The 21624-nt window shown below is 38.5% G+C and overlaps 1 non-coding gene across 1 annotated transcript; it reads left to right on the top strand.

The window, feature by feature from the left end:
• Positions 1-427: 427 nt before the first annotated feature.
• Positions 428-561, top strand: LOC132237827 (U11 spliceosomal RNA). Its single transcript, XR_009453653.1, has one exon. It is a non-coding gene; the product is annotated as a U11 spliceosomal RNA (small nuclear RNA).
• Positions 562-21624: the final 21063 nt, after the last annotated feature.

Genomic DNA, 21624 nt, shown 5'->3' on the forward strand with positions numbered 1-21624 from the left:
CTGGAAAAGGAAGTAAACACAATGGAGGCAAGCAATATGTCAGAGAAAGAATTCAGAGCAGTGTCAAAAGGATGCTGAAAAGGATGGAAGACAAATTCAACAATATGTGTAAAAACCAATAGGAAATGAAGAAGAACCAAAAAGAAATGAAAAATGACATCGCTGCTATGAAGAACTCAATAGAAAGCATCAACAGTAGAGTAGAAGAAGTGGAGGACTGCATTAGTGAGCTAGAATACAAGGTAGGGAAAATACCGAAGCAGAGCAGCAACTGGAAAAAAAAACAACCCTTAACAAACAGAAGAGCCTAAGGGAAATTTGGGACAACACAAAACAAAACAACACCCACATAGGAGTTCCAGAAGAAGAGGAACATGAGCAAGGAATAGAAAACCTGTTTGAAGAAATAATCACAGAAAATTTCCCCAAAAAGGGCTTCTGTTGTAAGTGGCACACGTAGAGCAGCCTGATTGCTCTACGTGCAGAATCGACATCAAGAGATTTCGGAAGCATAATTTTTTGGTATTTGGGCAGCTGGTGATCGTTGGTCCTGGCGCCCGTAAAAAAAAAAAAAAAAAAAAAAAAAATTCCCTGATCTAAGGAAGAAAAAACTCCCACAAGTCCAAGAAGCTCACAGAGTCCCAAACAAGATGAACCCCAAAAGACAGACACCAAGACACATTATAATTAATTTGGCAAACACCAATGACAAAATAGGAATCTTAAAGGCTGCTAGAGAGAGAGAGACAGAAAGTTACCTACAAGGGATCTTCCATCAGACTATCAACTGATTTCTCAACAGAAACACACCAGGCCAGAAGGAAATGGAATGAAATATATAAAGTCATGCAAAGCAAGGGTCTGAATCCAAAAATATTGTACCAAGCAAGGCTATCAATCAAAGTTGAGGATGAAATCAGGAGCTTCACAGACAAAAAAGGACTAAGGGAGTTTACTACCATGAAATCAGCAATTTAAGAGAGGCTAAAGAGACTGCTGTAAAAGAAGAAATTAGAAGGGAAGAAGGAACACAGGCATAAAGAATAAAAGTGGTGTCAAGCAAGTACCTATCAATAATAACTTTGAATGTAAATAGATTAAATGCCCCAATAAAAACACATAGGGTAGCTGAGTGGATAAGAAAACATGACTCATATATCTGCTGTCTATAGCAGACCCACCTCAGAACAAAGGACTCACACAGACTGATGGTGAGGGGATTGAAAAAGGTTTTTCAGGAGAATGGAAGTGAAAAAAAAGTTGGGGTAGCAGTACTTATATCTGATAAATTAAACCTCAAAATGAAGGCCATAACAAGAGATAACGAAGGCCACTTCATAATACTAAAGGAAGCAATTCAATAAGAAGATATAACTCTGGTAAACATATATGCCCCCAATAAAGGAGCACCCAAATACATAAAAAATACTCTGGAGGATATCAAGGGAGAGATTAACAGCAATACAATCATAGTAGGGGACTTTAATACCCCATTAACACCACTGGATAAATCCTCTAAACAAAAAATCAGCAAAGAAACATCAATCCTAATGACTCACTAGATCAGATGGAATTAATGACATCTTCAGAACATTCCACCCCAAAGCCACAGAATATACATTCTTCTCAAGTGCACATGTGTCATTTTTAAAGATAGACCACATATTGGGATACAGGCAAAGTCTATTCAAATTCAAGAAGACAGAAATCATATCAAACATCTTCTCAGATCACAATGGCATAAAATTAGAAATCAACTACAATATAAACAATGAAAAAAAATCAAACACCTGGAGGCTAAATGGCATGCTATTAAACAATGATTGGGTTACTAGAGAGATCAAAGAAGAAACTAAAACCATCATGGCAACAAACAACAATGAAAACACAACAATACAAAATCTATGGGACACAGTAAAATCAGTCTTGAGAAGGAAGTTCATAGCTCTACAGGCCTACCTCAAATAACAAGAAAAAATGATAATAAATTATCTAACCCTACACCTCAAAGAGAGCAACAAGAAAAGCCTAGTGTAAGCAGAAGGAAGGAAATAAAGACCAGAGTGGAAATAAATGACACAGAGACCAAAAAAAAAATAATACAAAAGATGAACAAAACCAAGAGCTGGTTCTTTGAAAGGATAAACAAGATTGATGAACCTCTAGCCAGGCTCACCAAGAAGCAAAGAGAGAGGACCCAAATAAACAAACTCAGAAATGAAAGAAGTGAAGTAACAACCGATTCCATAGAAATACGAAGGATTATGAAAAAATACTATGAACAACTCTATTCCAACAAAATGGACAACCTAGATCAAATGGACATATTCTTAGAAAAATACAAGCTCCAAAAACTCAATCAGGAAGAATAAAAAAATTGACTAGGCTGATAACTACTGAAAAAATTGAAGCAGTGATCAAAATCTTCCAGCAAACAAAAGCCCTGGTCTGGATGGCTTTATAGGGGAGTTCTACCAAGCATTCACAAAGAACTAAAACTTATCCTCCTCAGATTATTACAAAAAATTCAAGAGGAAGCAACACTTCCAAGCTTTTTCTATGAAGTCAGCATTACCCTATTTCCAAAACCAGATAAAGACACCACAAAAAAGAGAACTACAGGACAATGTCCTTGATGAACATAGATGCTGAAATCCTCAACAAAATTCTAGCAAATAGGATTCAGCATTACATTAGAAAGATCATACACCATGACTAAGTGGGATTTATTCCCAGGGATGCAAGGATGGTATAATATCCACAAATCAATAAATGTGACACATCACATAAACAGATTGAGAGACAAAAATCACATAATTGTATCAATCGATACAGAAATTTGACAAAATTCAACATCCTTTCTTGATGAAAACTCTCAGCAAAGTGGGAAGAGAGGGATTATACCTCAACATAATAAAAGCCTTATATGAAAAACCTACAGCCAACATCATATTCAATGGGCAAAAACTAAACTCATTTCCCCTGAGAACAGGAACAAGACAGGGATGCCCCCTCTCACCACTCCTGTTCAACATAGTACTGGAAGTGCTAGCCAAAGCTATCAGGCAAGAAGAAGAAATGAAAGGCATCCAAATTGGAAAAGAAGAAGTAAAACTGTCTTTATTCGCAGATGACATGTTACTATACATAGAAAAACCCAAAGACTCCATCAAAAAAACTACTAGACTTAATAAATGAATTCAGCAAGAGCAGTATACAAAATTAACACCCAAAAATCTATGGACTTTTTATACACCAATAAAGAGAAATGGAAAAAAAACACACCACAATCTCATTTACTATTGCACCAAAAAAATTAAGATACCTAGGAATAAACTTAACTAAGGAGGTAAAAGACCTATACTCAGAGAGCTATAGGACATTGAAAAAATTGATAGAGGAAGACATAAATAGTTGGAAGAATATGCCATGTTCATGGATGGGTAGAATCAACATCATTAAATTGTCCATACTACCCAAAGCAATCTACAGATTCAATGCAATCCCCATTAAAATACCAATGGCATACTTCAAAAACCTAGAACAAACTCTACAAAAATTCATCTGGAATAAAAAACAGACCCCGAATAGCCACAGCAATCCTGAGAAAGAACAAAGTTGGAGGGATGGCAATACCAGATATCAAGCTATATTACCAAGCCATGGTTCTCAAAACTGCCTGGTACTGGCACAAGAACAGACATTTACACCAATGGAAAAGAACAAAGAACCCATAAATGGACCCAAGCCATATGCTCAATTCATATTTGACAAAGGAGACAAGAGCATACAATGGAGTCAAGACAGTCTCTTCAATAAATGGTGTTGGGAAATTTGGTCAGATACATGCAAAAAAAATGAAACTAGATCACTAACTTACACCATACACAAAAACAAACTCAAAATGACTAAAGGACTTAAATGTAAGAAGGGAAACCATAAAAACCCTAGAAGACTCCATAGGCAACAAAATAGCAGACATATGTTGTAGTAATATCTTTACAGACACAGCTCCTAGGGCAATGGAGACTAAGGAGAAAATAAACAAATGGGACTATCCTATATAATAAAAGCCTAATATGCTAAGTGGCCAGGTAGCCAGTTGGCTGTTCAACCAATCAAAGCATAATATGCTAATGATATGCTAAGGCCACTCAACCGCTCACTATGACGTGCACTGACCACCAGGGGGCAGACAGCCGACCAATCACTATGACATGCTCTGATCACCAGGGGGCAGACGCTCTGACTGGTAGGTTAGCTTGCTGCTGGGGTCTGGCCCATTGGGACTGAGTGAGATGGGCCGCACATGCCCTGGAGCCCTCCTGCGGTCCCTCCCTGACTGGCCAACCTCCCGTATCCCTCCCTGCCCCGATCATACACTGGTGGGGTCCCTCAGCCTGGCCTGTGCCCTCTTGCAATCCGGGACTCCTCAGGGGATATCGGAGAGCCAGTTTTAGCCCAACAGTGGAATGACAGGTTGCTATGACCTGCACTGACCACCAGGGGGCAGACACTCAACACAGGAGCTGCCCCCTGGTGGTCAGTGCGCTCCTACAGGCTCACAGCTGGTATATGCAGTGGTGGTGGCAGGAGCCTCTCCTGCCTCAGCGGCAGTCGGACATCCACTGAGGGCTCCCGGACCGCAAGAGGGCGCAGGCCAGGCTGAGGGACCCCCCCAACCTCCCTGAGTGCATGAATTTCATGCACCAGGCCTCTAGTGTCAAAATAAAAAGCTTTTGCATAGCAAAATAATCCATCAACAATACAACAAGAAAGCCCACTGCATGGGAGAACATATTTGCCAATGTTATCTCCGATAAGGGTTTAATCTCCAACATTTACAGGGAACTCATACAACTTAACAAAAGTAAGATAAACAACCCAATCAAAACATGGGCAACAGACCTAAATAGATTCTTTTTGAAAGAGGACATAAAGAAGGCCAGAGACATATGAAAACATGCTCAAAGTCACTAATCATCCTAGAGATGCAAATCAAAACAACGAGATACCATCTCACACTTGTCAGAATGGCTATTATCAACAAATCAATAAACGACAAGTACTGACAAGGATGTGGAGAAAAAGGAATCCTCGTGCACTGCTGATGCAGCCACTGTGGAAGATAGTATGGGGTTTCCTAAAAAAGTTAAAATTGTAACTCCCATTTGACCCAGTAATCCCACTTCTGGGACTATATCCCAAGAAACTAGAAACACCAATCAGAAAGGATATATGCACCCCTATGTTCATAGCAGCACGATTTAATATAGCTAATATTTGGAAACAACCTAAGTGCCCATCAGCTGATGAGTTGATTAAAAAACTGTGGTACATCTACACAATGGAATTCTATACTAACAAAAGGGTAATATGCTAATTAGACTGGAAGTCTTCCAGACGATCTTCTGGACATCCTTCCTGACAAAACTGGCCCAGGAGAAGCACCCGCCCCACAGTCCCAGGTGCCAGCGGCTGTGCCTGTGGCCCAGGTGAAGCCGCCCCCTCACGGTCCCCAGTGGCTGCAGCTGGCCCAGGTGAAGCTGCCTGGGTCCTGGGTGCCTGCAGCCAGCCAGAGGAGGTAATCCTGGGTCCCTGGTGTGGGGCCAAGGCAGAGGTGGTTAGGGCCAATCAGGCCAGCAGGGGATAAGTTAGGGGCGATCAGGTAGGCAGGCAGATGTGGTTAGGGGCTATCAGGCAGGCAGGCAGAGGAGTTAGGGGCAATCAGTCAGGCAGCAGGTGAGCGGTCAGGAGCCAGCGGTCCTGGATTGCGAGAGGCAGACATCCCCCAAGGGGTTCTGGATTGGAGAGGGTGCAGGCTGGGCTGAGGGACCCCCACCCCGCACCAATTTGGTGCATGAATTTCGTGCACCGGGCCTCTAGTGCCACTATAAAAAAGAAGGAACTTTTACCATTTGCAACAGCATGGATGGAACTGGAGAGCATTATGCTAAGCAAAATAAGCCAGTCGGAGAAAGATAAATACCACATGATCTCACTCATATGTGGGATATAATGATCAACATAATTTGATGAACAAGAATAGATACAGAGACAAATGGTGGGAGGGGGGGAGGATTAGAGAGCAACCAAAGGACTTGTATGCATGCATATTAGCATAACCAATGGATAAGGACACTGGGGCAGTGGGGGCTTGCCGGAGTGGGAATAGCTGGGGGGAGTGATCAAGTGGGGAAAAAGGAAACATATGTAAACTTTAGACAATAAAAAAAAAGAAAGGAAGAGATTTATTCTTCTTTCACATAAAAGAAGTCTGAAGGTGCAATGTCCAGGGTAGTTATGTGATGACCCAAAGTTATCATGATAGTTAGTTTTATGTATCAAGGTGCCCAGAGATTTGATCAAACATTATTTTGGGTGTGTCTCTGAGAATATTTCTGCACGTGATTAACAAATTAATCAGTAAATTGAATAAAGCAGATTGCCCTTCCTAGTGTGGGTGGGCCTCATGCAATTAGTTGAAGGCCTGAATAGAGCAGAAATGCTGACTATACCAAAATACCTCTTATCCAACTGCCTTCAAAGTGAGACATCATTTTTTCCCATTTTTAGACTCAAATTGAAACATCAGCTCTCCTGAATTTCCAGCTTGCTGAATGTAGATTGTGGAACTTCATAGTTACATGAACCAATTACATATATATATATCTTATTAGAGGCCCGATGCACAAAATTCGTGCAAGAGGCTCATCCCCCACTGCCATGGAGGCTGCCTGGGCCCCTGCCGTGGCGGCGTCTGTTGCCTTGGCCTTGGCCCCCACCTGCCGTGGCTTCCTCCGGTATAGATTGGTTCTGTTTCTCTGGAGAAACCTAGCTAATACAGTCACCACTGTCCCAGGGTCCTCTCCTGTTCGGCTCTGGACTTTTGAACACTGGCTACTAATCCTGGCACTCCAACCTTCACATTCCTGTTCTAGGTAACAAGCCAAGAAAGATGGGAGGGTTAACATCTAGGCAAGTTAGCTCACCCTACAACTTCTGCTACATGCTACTGGCCAGTTATGTGGTCATCGTTATCTAAACAAGGAAGCTGGAAAATGTAGTTTCTCAGCTTGGCACACTGCCATGCCCATACCCAATAGAAAGCATGGTTCTTCAATAGAAATAGAGATTGAAAATTGGATAGGTACTTACCAGTCTCACAGAAGCTAATGTCCTTTGCACATCACAGGTATTCTATAAATGTTAATTAAGTAAAAATGGTAAATTTTCATAAATTATTCTTTGATCAAAAGTTTGGAAAAACAAAATATTGCTACTTAAGCCTTATATTCTCCTCCATTTTTAACTAATTCTTGAATGAATTACTATATAATATGCATTCTAAAAAATGCTGCTGAATGACTTTTATGTACCACAAGTTTTCAGTTAAGTTAATGAATTATTGTAGAAGAATCTTTAGTGAACAACAGATAAAATTTTACCAGGCAGATAAATTATTTAAGTATAAACCAATGATTCTAAATTGTTCTAGCATGTTTTAAAAATTAAATATTTTTAAGAAGTCTAAGTATTACCTCATTGGTCTTATGATAGTGTTAATTTGCTACGAAAAAATGTTTTTGTTGAAAGTAAAAGCTAAATTTCAACCTGGTTTCTGAGTAATAATAAAATATAAACAGATGTATACTACCTCATGGAAATTTTACCAGGATAGATAAATTTACTCCCAACCCTAAAAAAATACATATATTTTTATGCATTTTAAATATCTATTTTCAGTATTAAATGGTGATTCATTATGTTGAATATTTTATGCTTTTTTTCTTTTCTTTTTTAGGTTTTTTTCAGCACAGGACAGAATGGCATAGCCCTTGATTTAATCATGTAAATCTTGTAAGCTCAGAGAAGAGGTAGGTAAATGCAATAACTCATTTATCATATTGATTGATACATTTGAAGTCAGTTATACTCAACACACACACACACAACTTCATGGTTAAGGTTAAGAGCAAAAATGATCACACTAAATAGCTTACTCAAGGAAAAGAAAAAACTCACATAACTACTGTAGAAATGACACGTTCTGATTTTGAAAAGGGGTCAGGCCTGGGCCATCTCAGCTCCTGCCCTGGGAGAGCTCACAGTGTGAGTGACGTTATTGTTGGTGCTGCAGACTCTGGTAGAAGGGTCTCCAGGGCAATAAACTCCCATGGCAACAGGGAGATAAAAATGACTCAGCGCTCCGCTGCGAAGCCCTTTGCCAGGCTGTGAAGAGCGAGGATGTATCAAGTATGGTTAGTCCTTGGTATTAGTAGCTGGAAAATATGTTGTTCCTCTGTAAATGCCATCCATCCGACCAGCATATTCACTGGCCTGCATTCTTTATCCCTATTAGCCAACCACTGCCCCCCTCAATCCACCGTTCTACAGGGAGTATGAGAATAGGTGATGTAAGATATAGTCACTGCAATTAGATTACTATAAAAACAAATAATATGGTATGTCATATTCAGAAAGGAGGGATGTAGTTATCTAAAAATTCCCAATTTCTCAAGTTTGAGAGGTACAACTTTCTGATTTAAACACTGAACAACAAAAAATAGATATTAGTTTTTCATATACTAGACAATTTATTTTCAACTTTGTAATATATTTCACATTGGGAATAATAGTTGACTCTAAGTAAAATTCTAGTGTTTTGAGCTTGAATTATTTTGATTCATCTCTTGGAATTTATTAATAAAATAGCATATACTAATATTATTCTCTTTTTGAAAATAACTGGTTTGATAAAAGCTACCTTTAAGTGACAATAATGGAAGAAAACTCACAGCTCCTTATTGTTCAGATCAATATTAGACTATTTTTGAGATGAGCTCTGTATAAAATTTGTGGTGACTTGAGGTGCAAAAAACATTAAAAGGTAAGTACTATCTGATATTTTCTTTCATCATTTGCTTCCCAATTCTGCAAGTAAAATAAAATCCAATTTAATGAGTGAGTTTTATTAAAGTTTGGAGCAAAGATTCAAGCAAGGATTTTCTTTTCTGAAGAAAGTGATATATTTCAAAACACACTCTCATGGCATTATCTTAACAAAGAAGGGTAATATTTAGTGTTACCTTTCACAGAGTCGAGTTCCACATGAATGTATCCACATGGATATTGAACAGATTACATAGAGAAATTGAAACACATTTCTGCAGAATAATATCCCTGGCATCTGGGCTTTTAAGCTGTAAGTTTCTTAATGCCTCTTTTGGGATCCTCAGTAACCTATATGTGAGTTGGCCGTCTGAGTGTATTTCAAACCTAAGGATTGACCTTCAAGTATTTCCCTTGTACCCAATTGCTAAAACCAGCTGTTAAAGAATCACCACTTAACCTTACTGGAAAAGTAAATGATTTTGGATACTTGTCATTTGATTGAGTCAGATCTAACTAGAACAGTAGTGCTACTAGACTGGGGTGCCCAAGATCTCTAGCATGCCCTCTGGTGGCAAGCTTTGCTCACCCAGTCTCACAGGTGTGGTTGGTTACTCCTTTGTCAAGATCAGTTGAACTAAGCTTTTAGAATACCTTCTCCAAGTCCTTGTCATCATTCAGCAGTTCTTCCTCTTGGGCAGTGGATCTCAAAGTGTGGCCTCCAGACCAGCAATGTCAGCATCCTCTGAAACTTATTAAAAATAAGCATTCGGGGGACCCATCCCATAGACCCTGAATCAGAAATGAGGGAGCAGTGATCTGAATCTTATTTTCACAAGCCCTTCTGACGCCTACTAAAATTTGAGGATCATTGTCCTATTCTGGCTAGTGGTGAGAACTCTTCAGAAGCCTCCACACCTGTAACAGTGCTTTGCTGGAGTCCCTGCTGCCTTCTCGTACTCACAGCCTCAATTTTCAGCCTCCACAACCACCAGAATCATGTTTGTCAATAGCAATTTTGAGCAACTATAAGCAGTGCTGCACTGAGCATTTTACACCTCTTTGCTATGTGTGTTATTTCTGCAGTATAAGTTCCTATACAGTAAACTGCTGAGTCAAAGAACATACACATATATAATATATTTTCTTATTCCCTGTGTTCTTGATGCTCTGGCATCTAGGGCCTTACTGGTCCTGGAAACACTACCCCTCCCATGATTAGTTAATTCGAGAGAGAGCAAACAAGTTACCGGCAAGCACACCTTTGAATACAATACAGAGACAATATTCTGAACTCCCCCTGGCTCTTATCTTTCCCCGGAGGCAATCTTCCTTTGTTTTAATTATCTTATAGCTCAGAGCCTGCCCAATTATTCAAACTATCCAATCCTAAATCTGCTCAGCTTGATTACCCTGCCTTGGCCCTTTCATCCTGCAAAAAAACACAATCAAGGTTGTCACTGATGCTTTCCCCTCACTTGTGCCTCTAGCTTTACCCTGGTGGTTCACATGAGTCTCTACATAACATGGAGCCCCCCTCCTCTTGGGATCTGTGAGAAACAAACTATCTTTTTAATGGCAGTCATCTGATCTGTTAGCCTCACCATTAAAATCTGGGTACATTTTCAAACAATAAATGAAACACCATGAGATGGTATTACAGAGAGGTTAAGGCCATGAACTCTGGTGCTTGAATACCTGGGTTTAAATTTCAGCATCTCTGCTTCTTAAGCGTGCAAACTTTTGTTAGGTAAGTTATTTGACATCTCCATGACTCGGTATTCTCATCTGTAAAATGGGAGATAACAGCAGTACCTACCTCATGGAGTCATTGTAAAGATTAAATGTTAATAAACATAGAATACTTATAACAATACATAGCACATGATAACTACTTGCTAACATTATTGTTATTGGTAAACTTGCCTAATCAATTTCTAAAAAACCGAAATAATTTAGTCTCTATTAAGAACACTTCCGAAAGCCAATTTACCTGTATTCCTAATGATACTGGGTAATTGAATAATACCAAATTAGTGAAATTAAATAAAGTTTTTAATATTTTCCCACCTAATGGATTTTACAAAATCATCCCTATTAGCACTGTTTCACTACTAAAGTATTTGCAAATTGTTAGGATGTATTTGAGCATTTGCGTTATCTATTTGTTCTCTTCACATTATTTGATTGTCATTTGACTAGTGAATATTGAGTGCAATATTTAAAATTGAAATTTTTTTGTGACTGCATTTTTATACCACCTTTAATCAAAGTAACATTTTAAATTTTATGTATCCAATTGGTCACTTTTCCTTTATGGCTCCTGGGCTTTATTTATATAAAAATTCTCATGTATTTCTCCTAGTACTTTTATAGTTTACTAGAGGTCCGGTTCACAAAAATTTGTGCACTCAGGGGGTCCCTCAGCCTGGCATGTGCCCTCTCGCAGTCTGGGACCCCTCAGGGGATGTCCACTTGCCAGTGGGGAGCAGGCATAAGCTGCAGTTAGACATCCTTAGCGCTGCTGAGGAGGCAGGAGAGGCTCCCACCACCACCACTGTGCTGGCAGCCATCAGCCTGGCTTGTGGCTGAGCAGAGCTCCCCCTGTGGGAGCACATTGACCATCAGGGGGAAGCTCCTGCATTGAGCTTCTGCCCCCTGGTGGTCAGTGTGTGTCATAGTAACCAGTCATTCTCAGTTGTTCTACTGTTAGGGTCAATTTACATATTACCTTTTTATTATATAGGATAGAGGCCTGGTGCATGGGTGGGGGCTGGCTGGTTTGCCCTGAAGGGTGTCCTGGCCAGCCTGGGTGAGGGTCTGAGGGCCGCTTTTAGGCTGGCCACGCCTCCCAGTGACCCAAGCTCCCAGCCTCTCTTTTTTTCTTTTTTTTTTCCTGAGATTTATTTATCTTCTATAATTGAAACTTTGTAGCCTTGGGTGGAGCCCAGGTCAGCTCCCAGCCCCTCCTTGAGCGGAGGCCACTGCTGGCTGGAAGCAGGTATCTGGCATTTATTTATCTTCTATTATTGAAACTTTGTAGCCTTGAGTGGAGCCGAGGGCCGGCCAGGGAAGGCGGGAAGCTTGGCTTCCTCCATTGCCAGGGGCAACCCAAGCCTCCTGCTCACTCCAGGTCTGTGGCCGCTGCCATCTTAGTTGGATTAATTTGCATACTCACACCTGATTGGCTGGTGGGTGTGACTGTTGTGCGTGCCTTGAGAGTAGCAGAGGGACAGTTAATTTGCATATGTCTCTGTTATAGGATAGAACACTCCTTCTTTTACAATACAATCCTTCAAAGCTGGGTTTTGAGAATCATAAGAAAGACAGTTTTTTATATTCAGGCAAACCAATGTCAGTACAATCATAAAAATTTCCTAGTTAGTTGTTCCCAGTCTCATCCCACCCCTTTTTAGTTAGTACTCCAACATATGTGAAACAGGGAACAGAAACTTACCACAGGAATATCTCAATAGAAAGTTCCTATTTAGGAATATTCCCATCTTAATCATCAACAGAATTTTTTTTTAAGAAATTTAATTATTTGTGGTGAAAAAGGCCAATCTGTGTATGTTCTGGCCCTCACCCACCTGACTAAATAGGTAAAATGCCTTCTATTTTCCAAGGGTCCCAATTATGCTAACCATTTCCACACACCACAGGTAACCGCCTCACCAATGGGGCCTTCCCGGTTGGCTCTGTTTTCTCTCTCCTTTTTTCTTTCAATGATGCTAATACTGTTACTTTACTGAAAAGTGTTTTCTAGACTCACCAGGGGTTCTTTCTGATCACTATCCAAATCCCCTTCTATATTGCATATTTGTTCCAATTTAATCATTAACTTAAAAATATTACTAATTAATTAAAAAGGGCCTGTCTGTGGTAGGCACTTGGGATATATCAATGACACAACCTCAATAACAGACACTCCTGTCCTCATGAAGATTTATCTCAGGACTTTATGGTGTCCTAAACATAGTCTGTGTATGTGTGTGTGTGTGTAATAATGGACTGTACATGTAGATAATTGGTTGGAAGTGTTAATTGATTTGAATATTTAAATTCAGCTATTTTTTTCTTTCTGTAAACAGAGAGAACAACATGGGTGTTAGGGGGCACTAACTCCCTGCACAGTTGAAAATCCACATAATTTTTGACTTGCCCAAAACTTAACTACTAATAGGTTACTGTTGAGTGGAAGCCTTACTAATAACATAGTCAATTAACACATATTTTGTATGTTAGTGTATGACACATTGCATTCTCACAATAAAATAAGCATTTGATAGTGACAGTTTTTTATATTTTAGCCATTCTAATAGTTGTGCAGTGGTAGCTCTTCATTTTAATTTTGCAATTCCCTAATGATAAACATTATTTAAAATACAAAAATTGTAGAAGGGATAATGTATTAAGTTAACATTAGTTATTAGCATCACATTATCAAGAAGACAAACCTTATGTCACTTCCTCTCTACTCAAGTAATTTCAGTGGAGTCCATCACCTATAAGATATGTTATTTAATGTGAATTAAAAAACCCTTAGTTGTTTAATCCTAATTATTTACCTCAAGTTCCTACCCTTTTCTTTCTGTTTTGGCTAAAATGCATACATTAGCCTTTCAAATTTTTAAAATATGGGCTATATTCTATCAAAACTCTGTTCCCTTGCACCAATGAATCCTTCCACTAAAAATGTCCCGTTGCCCCCAGTCTCCTTAGCCTGATAAAGTATCTACCCTTTCTTCTATATTTGCCTCGGGCTTCTCTCTCTCTTTGACCCTCCTTGACTCACACAAATGCGCCAGCATTTGCAAAATTCCAGATGGGCTTCCAGTTTGTATTTAATAACTGTGTGGTTAAGTGTCCTCCTGACTGGAAAAAAGGGGGGAAGGGGAAAAGTATTTCTTATTGACAATTCTTAATAAGGGTTGTTTACTGATTGTCGGAAGTGTTGAGAGTGAGAGAGCAAATCAGAGACACTAGTGTTAAATTCTTGGTACTAGAAAAGGTTTTAGGAAGGGAAAGATTGGATGGGTAGGTGGATGAGACTGGAGCCAAATAGGCCAAATTACTGGGTATGTGTACATATGGGGGAGGGAAGTAGCAGAAAGTTGTGTGCCAAGAGATAAATACCCAGTCCCTGGCAATTAATAGAAACTTGGCAGAAAGTAGGTGTTTAAAAGTGTTTTAGCACATGGGTAGATAACTTATTAAGATTTTAATTTGTGTATTTAGTTCCACTCAGATGGATAGAAACTTTGATTGTTTTTAAAGGGCTAATGAGAAGTGGAGGAACTTGTGAACTCCCACCCTGCTCGTTCATGTGGAACTGGGGCAGCAGCTTTAGAGGGAGCACGATCTCAGAGGAGATGGCTGGATGTGGGGCCTACGGAAGCAGGACCCAAGTCTCCCAGGATTAGCAACAATTTCTGTGCCATAAGCATGGCACAGAAGTTGAAAAGTCACCAGACCTGAAGGGTCTTTGTGGTTTGAGACAAGAAGTCTCAAACTTGTGTCATTGTATTTGATATAATACAATGATGACTTGTATGAAGCTGTAACTTTTGACCAATGGAGCCTCCCTGAGTCTTTGGTGATGCATACGATCCTAGGCCATGGACATAACCTTGAGGATATGAGTGTGAGAGGATAAGGATGTATAATGCTGAGATAGAATTCGTATCTCAGAGTCATATTTAAGTCAATTTGAAGAAAATAGGGAATGCAAAACAATTGTAATTATATGCTAGTAATGTATTTGTCTACAAAGAAAATCCTAGATAATGGAGAAGAAAATTATCAAAATTGATGAGTGTTCAGGAAGTTTTATGATTAATATTTAGAAATCAGTTGTGTTTCTATATATCAGCAGGAAATAATTAGAAGTACTTTTGAATACTATTTAAAATAGCAATGAAAACATACATGAACCGTAGGAATAAATATAACAAAAGATATGCAAAACTTTATGGAGACAAGGATATAATTTTCTGGAAAGATATTAAAGGTGATATATAGAAATGTAGCAATGATCATGTCATGTATAGGAAGACTAGCTATCACCAACATATACACTTCTGGTAATTTTATGTATATATTCAATATTGTTTCAATAGAAAGTTAAAAAGCTGACTTTAAACTAAAATCATTTAGTGGGGAAACAAGGTGGTGAAAACACCCTTCCAGAAACCAAAATTTTAGTAATTAAGTCAAGCTTTAAAATGCAGCTGTAGTAATTAGTAAGTATGCCATTGATAAACATAAAAATTAATGGGTGAGAATAGACAACTAAGAAATGGAAGGGACTATTCATTTATGGAAACTTGGTCTATAATAGAGGAAATATTAAACATGGAGGAATATACTTCTTATATAAAAGTATTATGAGGAAAATTGATTATTTATATGGGGAAAAGAAAATCTTTTTGTGTCATGCCCTACACAAAAATAAAGCAAACATTTAAAATATTTAGGAGAAAATACAGAAGGCTATTTTTATGATAATGATCTAGGGAAAGTCTCTTAAATAAGGTAGAAAAATGTATAATTCATAAAGAAAGAGAAAGATAAAATTTACTACATTGAGGATCCTCAAACATTTTACTGAAAATTTTGATAAAGTGAAATGATGTCACAGGAACATATATTTTCCATATTTCCATATTTTTAATCTTTAAATAATTAAATCAAAATACATAAATAGCTTCTATAAATATTGAAAAGAGATAATACAATAGTAAAGTACAAATTATATAAGTAGGCAATTCACAGGAAAGAAAACCTCAACTCACATAGTAAAACACTCAGCAGCCTCATTAATCATCAAGGAAATGCAAATTTAGAATAATGAAATACTATCTTACAACATTAGATTTCCAAAACCACAAAGTCTAGCAATACTAAGTGTTAGTGAAAATATGAATGATGGTCCCTGGCCGGTGTGGCTCAGTTGGATGGGCGTCATTCTACGCACTGACAGGTTGCTGGTTTGATTCCTCGTCAGGGCACATGCCAGGGTTGCAGGCTCAATCCCTGGTAGGGGGAGTGCAGGAGGCAGCTGGTCAATGCTTCCATCTCACATCGATGTTTCTCTCTCCTTTCCTCCCTCTCTAAAAAATCAAAAAAAACTTAAAAACAAATACAAGTGATAGGAATTCTTAAAGTTAGTGGAATTTTGTAATGGCACCACTACTTTGGAGAGCAGTTCACAATTTTAGAAGACAGTCCCTATGACTCAAGAATTTCACTCACATATAAGCAAAATGTATGGTATTTTCTTCATAAGTATTGCATGCAATAGCAAAAAATGTACAAATCTATGCCAAACAGTTAAAGAGTATATGTATTTGGAAGTTTCAAAACCACCCTCAAGGTCTTATGATTTGATGCAAGGACTCAAAGAACTCTGTAAACTTGTTATTCTCATGGTTATTGCACTGGCAGGATACAAACGGATTAAAATTAGCAACTGTATAAAAGTGCATAATGCAGAATCTAGGAGCTTCTGATTGTTCATAGTCATGCATAAATTTCCAGTTATCCTTTCCCAGTGGCATACAACAAGCAGCACTTATTTTTCCCAGTAACCATGTGTGACAACACACACAAAGTATTGCTAACTAGTGAAGCTCATCTGGGCGTTGGTGTTCAAGGTTTTTATTGGGGTTGGTCCCTTAGGCTTGGCTGAGTACCTGTGTGGCTGATTAGGCTGACCTTATTCTCTAGCCTCTCTACAGGTCAGTCTGATGCTACATGGCCTAGGTCATCCACCATAAATCACATGGGTGGCATAGACTGGCTGGCACCACCCCAAATCCTAGGTAAACAAGGACACTTTTACCAGGCTGGACACTCAAAGGTTTTAGAAGCTGTGTCCTAGGACGTAGGCAAGGGCCAAATCTTTGTTTGGAATGTGCAGGCTGTGGACAACCCACACTTGCTGAGTTAGTTCTTCATAACACAGTACATAAATAAATCGTTATTTATACAAAGGATGAATTACAGCTACAAGTAGCAGTGTGGATTAATCTTGCAAACTTAATGTTGTAAGTAAAAGCAAACAGTAGGATAATAGGTACATTTATATAAAGCTTAAAACCATATAAAATATCACATATTACACATGGATGCATGAAATGTAGAAAGAGTATTAAAATGTTAATGGGGATAATAAATACCAACTACAGGCTAGTTTCAAACCCCCAGACAGAAACTGACACTATATGTTAGGGACATCAATTAAATCTCAAATGTTTTATTTCTCAGGCTGGGTGGTGGGTATATGTCTGTTTAATTACTATTTAATGATTGGCTACACCTAGAATATTTCAAATTTTTAAAAAATCACATAAATGTATATAATAGTAAAATTTTTCATAAACCATTTATTTAGTAAGTGCATACCTACTATAGTTACTTGCTACAAAAGTTTGATCTAATATGAATGTGTTATGATGTTCTGAGCAGTTGGATCTGCTTTTGGATTCATCTCAGGAATGGATTCAGCTTCAGGATGGAAGTTTCCAAGTTAATCTAGTCACTTGTTTTCATATAACTTCTTTCTCTGAACGACCTCAAGGACAGAGACTGTGCCTTGTATATTTTATTCTGGCACGTCTTAAGTATCCAATAGCTAGATATTGATAAGACAGGTACACTAATGAAAAATTAATAAGTGAAATTCTCTGAGGATAACTACACAAGGTAGGGTCCTAAGTGAAGGGCCATTTTGAGAGAAATAGGTGAAGGGTTGATTTGGGGGATATTCTCTGAATCTCAGTATTACAAGTAGAGTAGACGAAAGGATCTGGAGACAGGGCCTGTTCATGGCTATAAAAATATGTGCTTGTGGCCCAGCCGGCATGGCTCAGTGGTTGAGCGTCGACCTATGAACCAGGAGCACATGCAGGCTCAATCCCCAGTGGGAGGTGTGCAAGAGGCAGCCGATGAGTGATTCTCTCTCATCATTGATGTTTCATCTCTCTCCCTTTCCCTGCCTCTCTGAAATAAATAAATCCATGTTAAAAATATGTGCTAGAATGGAGGTGAAGAGAGAGGCTCCTAGACAAATTTCATCAACTTCGTAAGTGCTATAGAGTTAGTCCTGGCCTATGTTGAAAGTGGAAGAGCTAATAAATAAGACATACTTTCAGTGGTGCTGCCAAATCACAGAAATCAAAGGAATATTACATGGTGATAAGTGTCCTAGGGTTAAATTAAAAACCAGTTAGAACCCTTTAGACTGAAACCCCCAGTGAATAACAATGGCTGAGAGCCTGCTAGTAATTGGCAGATGTGCATAGAGAAGGAAACTTGAGTTTGGAATGGAGATTTGGGAAGTGCCTTTCCAGTGTCAAGTCCTGGAACAGAGATCACTTCACTTCTACTAATTCTGAGTAGGGGATAATTGTGATTTGGGGGTTACAGGGAAAGTGGAGATATATAGCACCCATCAATCATGGATAAAATCAGATATTACCCTGAAAACAAAAGCCAGAGAAAACATGTTCTTGCCCATCACACAAGGTACAGTGTAACTAAAGCATGAGCTATTCTACCAATCAAGAGTGGTAGGTACCCTTTTGTTTATTGAGGGGTATATGCTATCATTTTAACTAATTTGACTAATTTTAACTAATTTGATAAAAAAATGATAGAGCCCAGCCGGCGTGGGTCAGTGGTTGAGTGTTGACCTATGAACCAGGAGGTCATGGTTCAATTTCCAGTCAGGGCATATGCCCAGGTTGTGGCTCAACCCCCCAGTGTGGGGCATGCAAGAGGCAGCTGATCAATGATTCTTTCCCATTATTGATGTTTTTCTCTCTCTCTCCCTCTTCTTTCCTCTCTGAAATCAATAAAACTATATATAAAAAAGATGGATTATGAAATCATTTTCATAGTGGCATCTAGAAGGCCTAAATTCCATTCTTTATGCTGTACTACTCTGTGTGGGTGTTTATGTGATCTGAATTTTAACTTTTTTATGGCTAGGGCTATAATTATATAGCTCCAGGAAAAGGTTGATCAAATGTTCTAAGTCCAGGTTGTCTTAGCTTCATGACGGGAGAATTTTGGATGCTGCCTGGTAAAAGTGATGAAAACTGACACTTTGAACTCTGTCTATGGGCCAGGCACCTGGTGAATCACTTTACATGTATTTTCTGATTTGCTATGAACAACAGCCTTGTGAGGAAACACAGAGAAGTTGAATAGTGTAACCAAGGTAAGACAGGTTGTGGAGCTTTGAGCCCATGTCTGTCTGACTGTGAAGCTCAGGCTTCTCTCAACCCCAGGGCCATGACCACAGTTCCCCTTCTGAGTCAGCTTTGCCGTTAGTATGCAGGGCTATTTAGTTTGTGAAATATGCTTACAGGACATTAACGTTCACATTGGATTACCTACTTTATAAAGATTATTTGAAAACAAATTAAATTGGAATGTATTTTAAATTTTTCTGGAAATGCACAAGAAAATGGGAGAAATATGACTATTATCATTAGTCTACTAATGAGCCTCCTCGCCCACAGGTGGAGGGTACTGAACAGAGCTCAGGGATGTTGTAGCAGTTACCCTCTCTTACAGCATTTTTTCCAAGTACATTAGAAACATGGCTAAAAGTATGCCAGCCTGTCCTCTGAGCACTAGGAGTATGAAGGTGAACAAGATCAATGTCCCTGCCCACATGGAGTGCATGTTAAATAGGAAGATGGGAAATGCAGCTCAACACTACAGGCCAGAGCAGCGAGTGCTACGAATGAAATAAACCACGTCTCTGTGGAGGAGCAATCTGAGTAGAGACTGTGTGTTGTATGTCCTTGGCAGAAGTGTTCCAGGCAGAAGGCACAGCCTGGGTATCACACAAGGCAGGAATGAACTTGATGAGTTCGCCATACACAGGATCCTGGTATTTATCACATTCTATCATGATAGGTGCTTACATGGCTGCCTGCCTGAGTAGAATGTTACCACATACTTCTCGTTCATTTTTTATGCTTGTTGGCTAACAGAGTTAGAGATATGCTTGACATGTAACATATATTTAAAAAATGAATGAGTGCACTGAAACTCCTTTTCTAGAAGCTGTCAACATGAAGTTTTTTAGTTTTATAAAGGTGAAATGAATAATCATCTTACCCAGCACTTGGTATGTTTACACTACATCTTCAACATTTTTTCTTTTTTGGTCTTTTTGTGTAACATGTAAAAGTGATGATGAGCATATCCACGCTAAGACAACATTCTGACAGTAACTTTGTTATATATTTTTATTTATTAGATAAGCATAAAGTATGAAATCCACTTCGGTTAACAGTATTATTAAACTAGTGGCCCAGTGCATGGATTCGTGCACATTGAAAGGAAGTTAATTAGAAGAAAATTTTAATATCACTATTAGCCCTTTTTCTATAATAGAAGTGTCAACCAAATTCACGATCGACAATGACAGATCAAAACATGTGCGTACGATTGGTGCCAGCTAGAGCTTTATATGTATCGTGCATGTGCGAGTCAACATTTATTTTTAAATTGCCAGTGCACATCATATGTACTGGCTGGTTGATCGGTCAGTTGGATGGACAGTTGGTCACTTAACCTTTTATATATATAGATACCATATTAGAATCATTTAGGTTTTCTAATAAAAGTTTTCTAGACTTTAGATCCTAGAATTAGAATAAAATGACCCTTTGAAAATGAATCTTTCTATCTGATTAAATATTATTAAGGTATTTTAGAATTAAATTTTAAGTATTTTTGGTTTTAAGTATCACTAAAATGAATTATAACATTAAATATGGATAGTGTGCACTCTTAAATTTCAATACTAAATTTTGACATCATTAGTATATCTAGGACTACCAGTGCTCTACAGAATGATGTGAAAATAAATTTAGGGGATCTGAAAGTGTACAATGTTATTCAGTGTACTGTTGGGATTTCAAAGTGCAATAGTTAGGTGTGTCTGACTGCTTTGTGTGCTGGTAATTTCTTCATGGAAACACACATATTCATCATTCCAGAGCATCAACAACAACCTTGTTGTTACATCAGTAAAAAACAAAAATAAAAATTCTATCAGAATTGGGCAGCTGGCCATGACATATAAATTTACTGTTTAGTGACTGTATATTTCGTTCTGCCTTTGTCTTCATGATATCAAGACTGGTCACCCAGCAATATGTTCAAGTTGAGGTTTGGTTTTAAGTCAACTTAATTATGTTCCTCCTGTTTCCTAAGTTGGCATTGGTGGTTGCAAGCTGAAGTTTTTGCTTTATGAGACTCTCATTTCTCACGAAGCTTGACACAATGGTCAACTGAAACCATCCTTCCCCTGGGGAACTCTTTCTTCTAGAACAACGGCCCAAAACATGAGTGTGCTTCAGATTCCCTTTCTCTCCTTTTTTTCTACTTTCTTAGCAGAGATTGACAATAAGAAGAGGGTCAATCACAGGGATAACATTTTTACTCTAAACAGATTCAAATCTTAAAGGAGGGAGTCTCATTCAAAACATTAATTATATTTTTTGCTTTTTTCTTATGCTTTCCTTTTCTCATCTAAAAACACATGTATAGATATAAATGAGACTGAATTTCAGTAAAAAGCTATTATTGTAGAATGTCAGATGGCCAATATTCAAGTGCTTTCTAGAGGCTCGTTAGATAGATTTTGTAGTAACAAGTTCCTTAGGGAAGAGCCTCAGTGAGAGGGAAGCTGTGTCACTGTGCTGA

This window comes from Myotis daubentonii, chromosome 6 (assembly GCF_963259705.1).
Source record: "Myotis daubentonii chromosome 6, mMyoDau2.1, whole genome shotgun sequence".
Taxonomy (NCBI): domain Eukaryota; kingdom Metazoa; phylum Chordata; class Mammalia; order Chiroptera; family Vespertilionidae; genus Myotis; species Myotis daubentonii.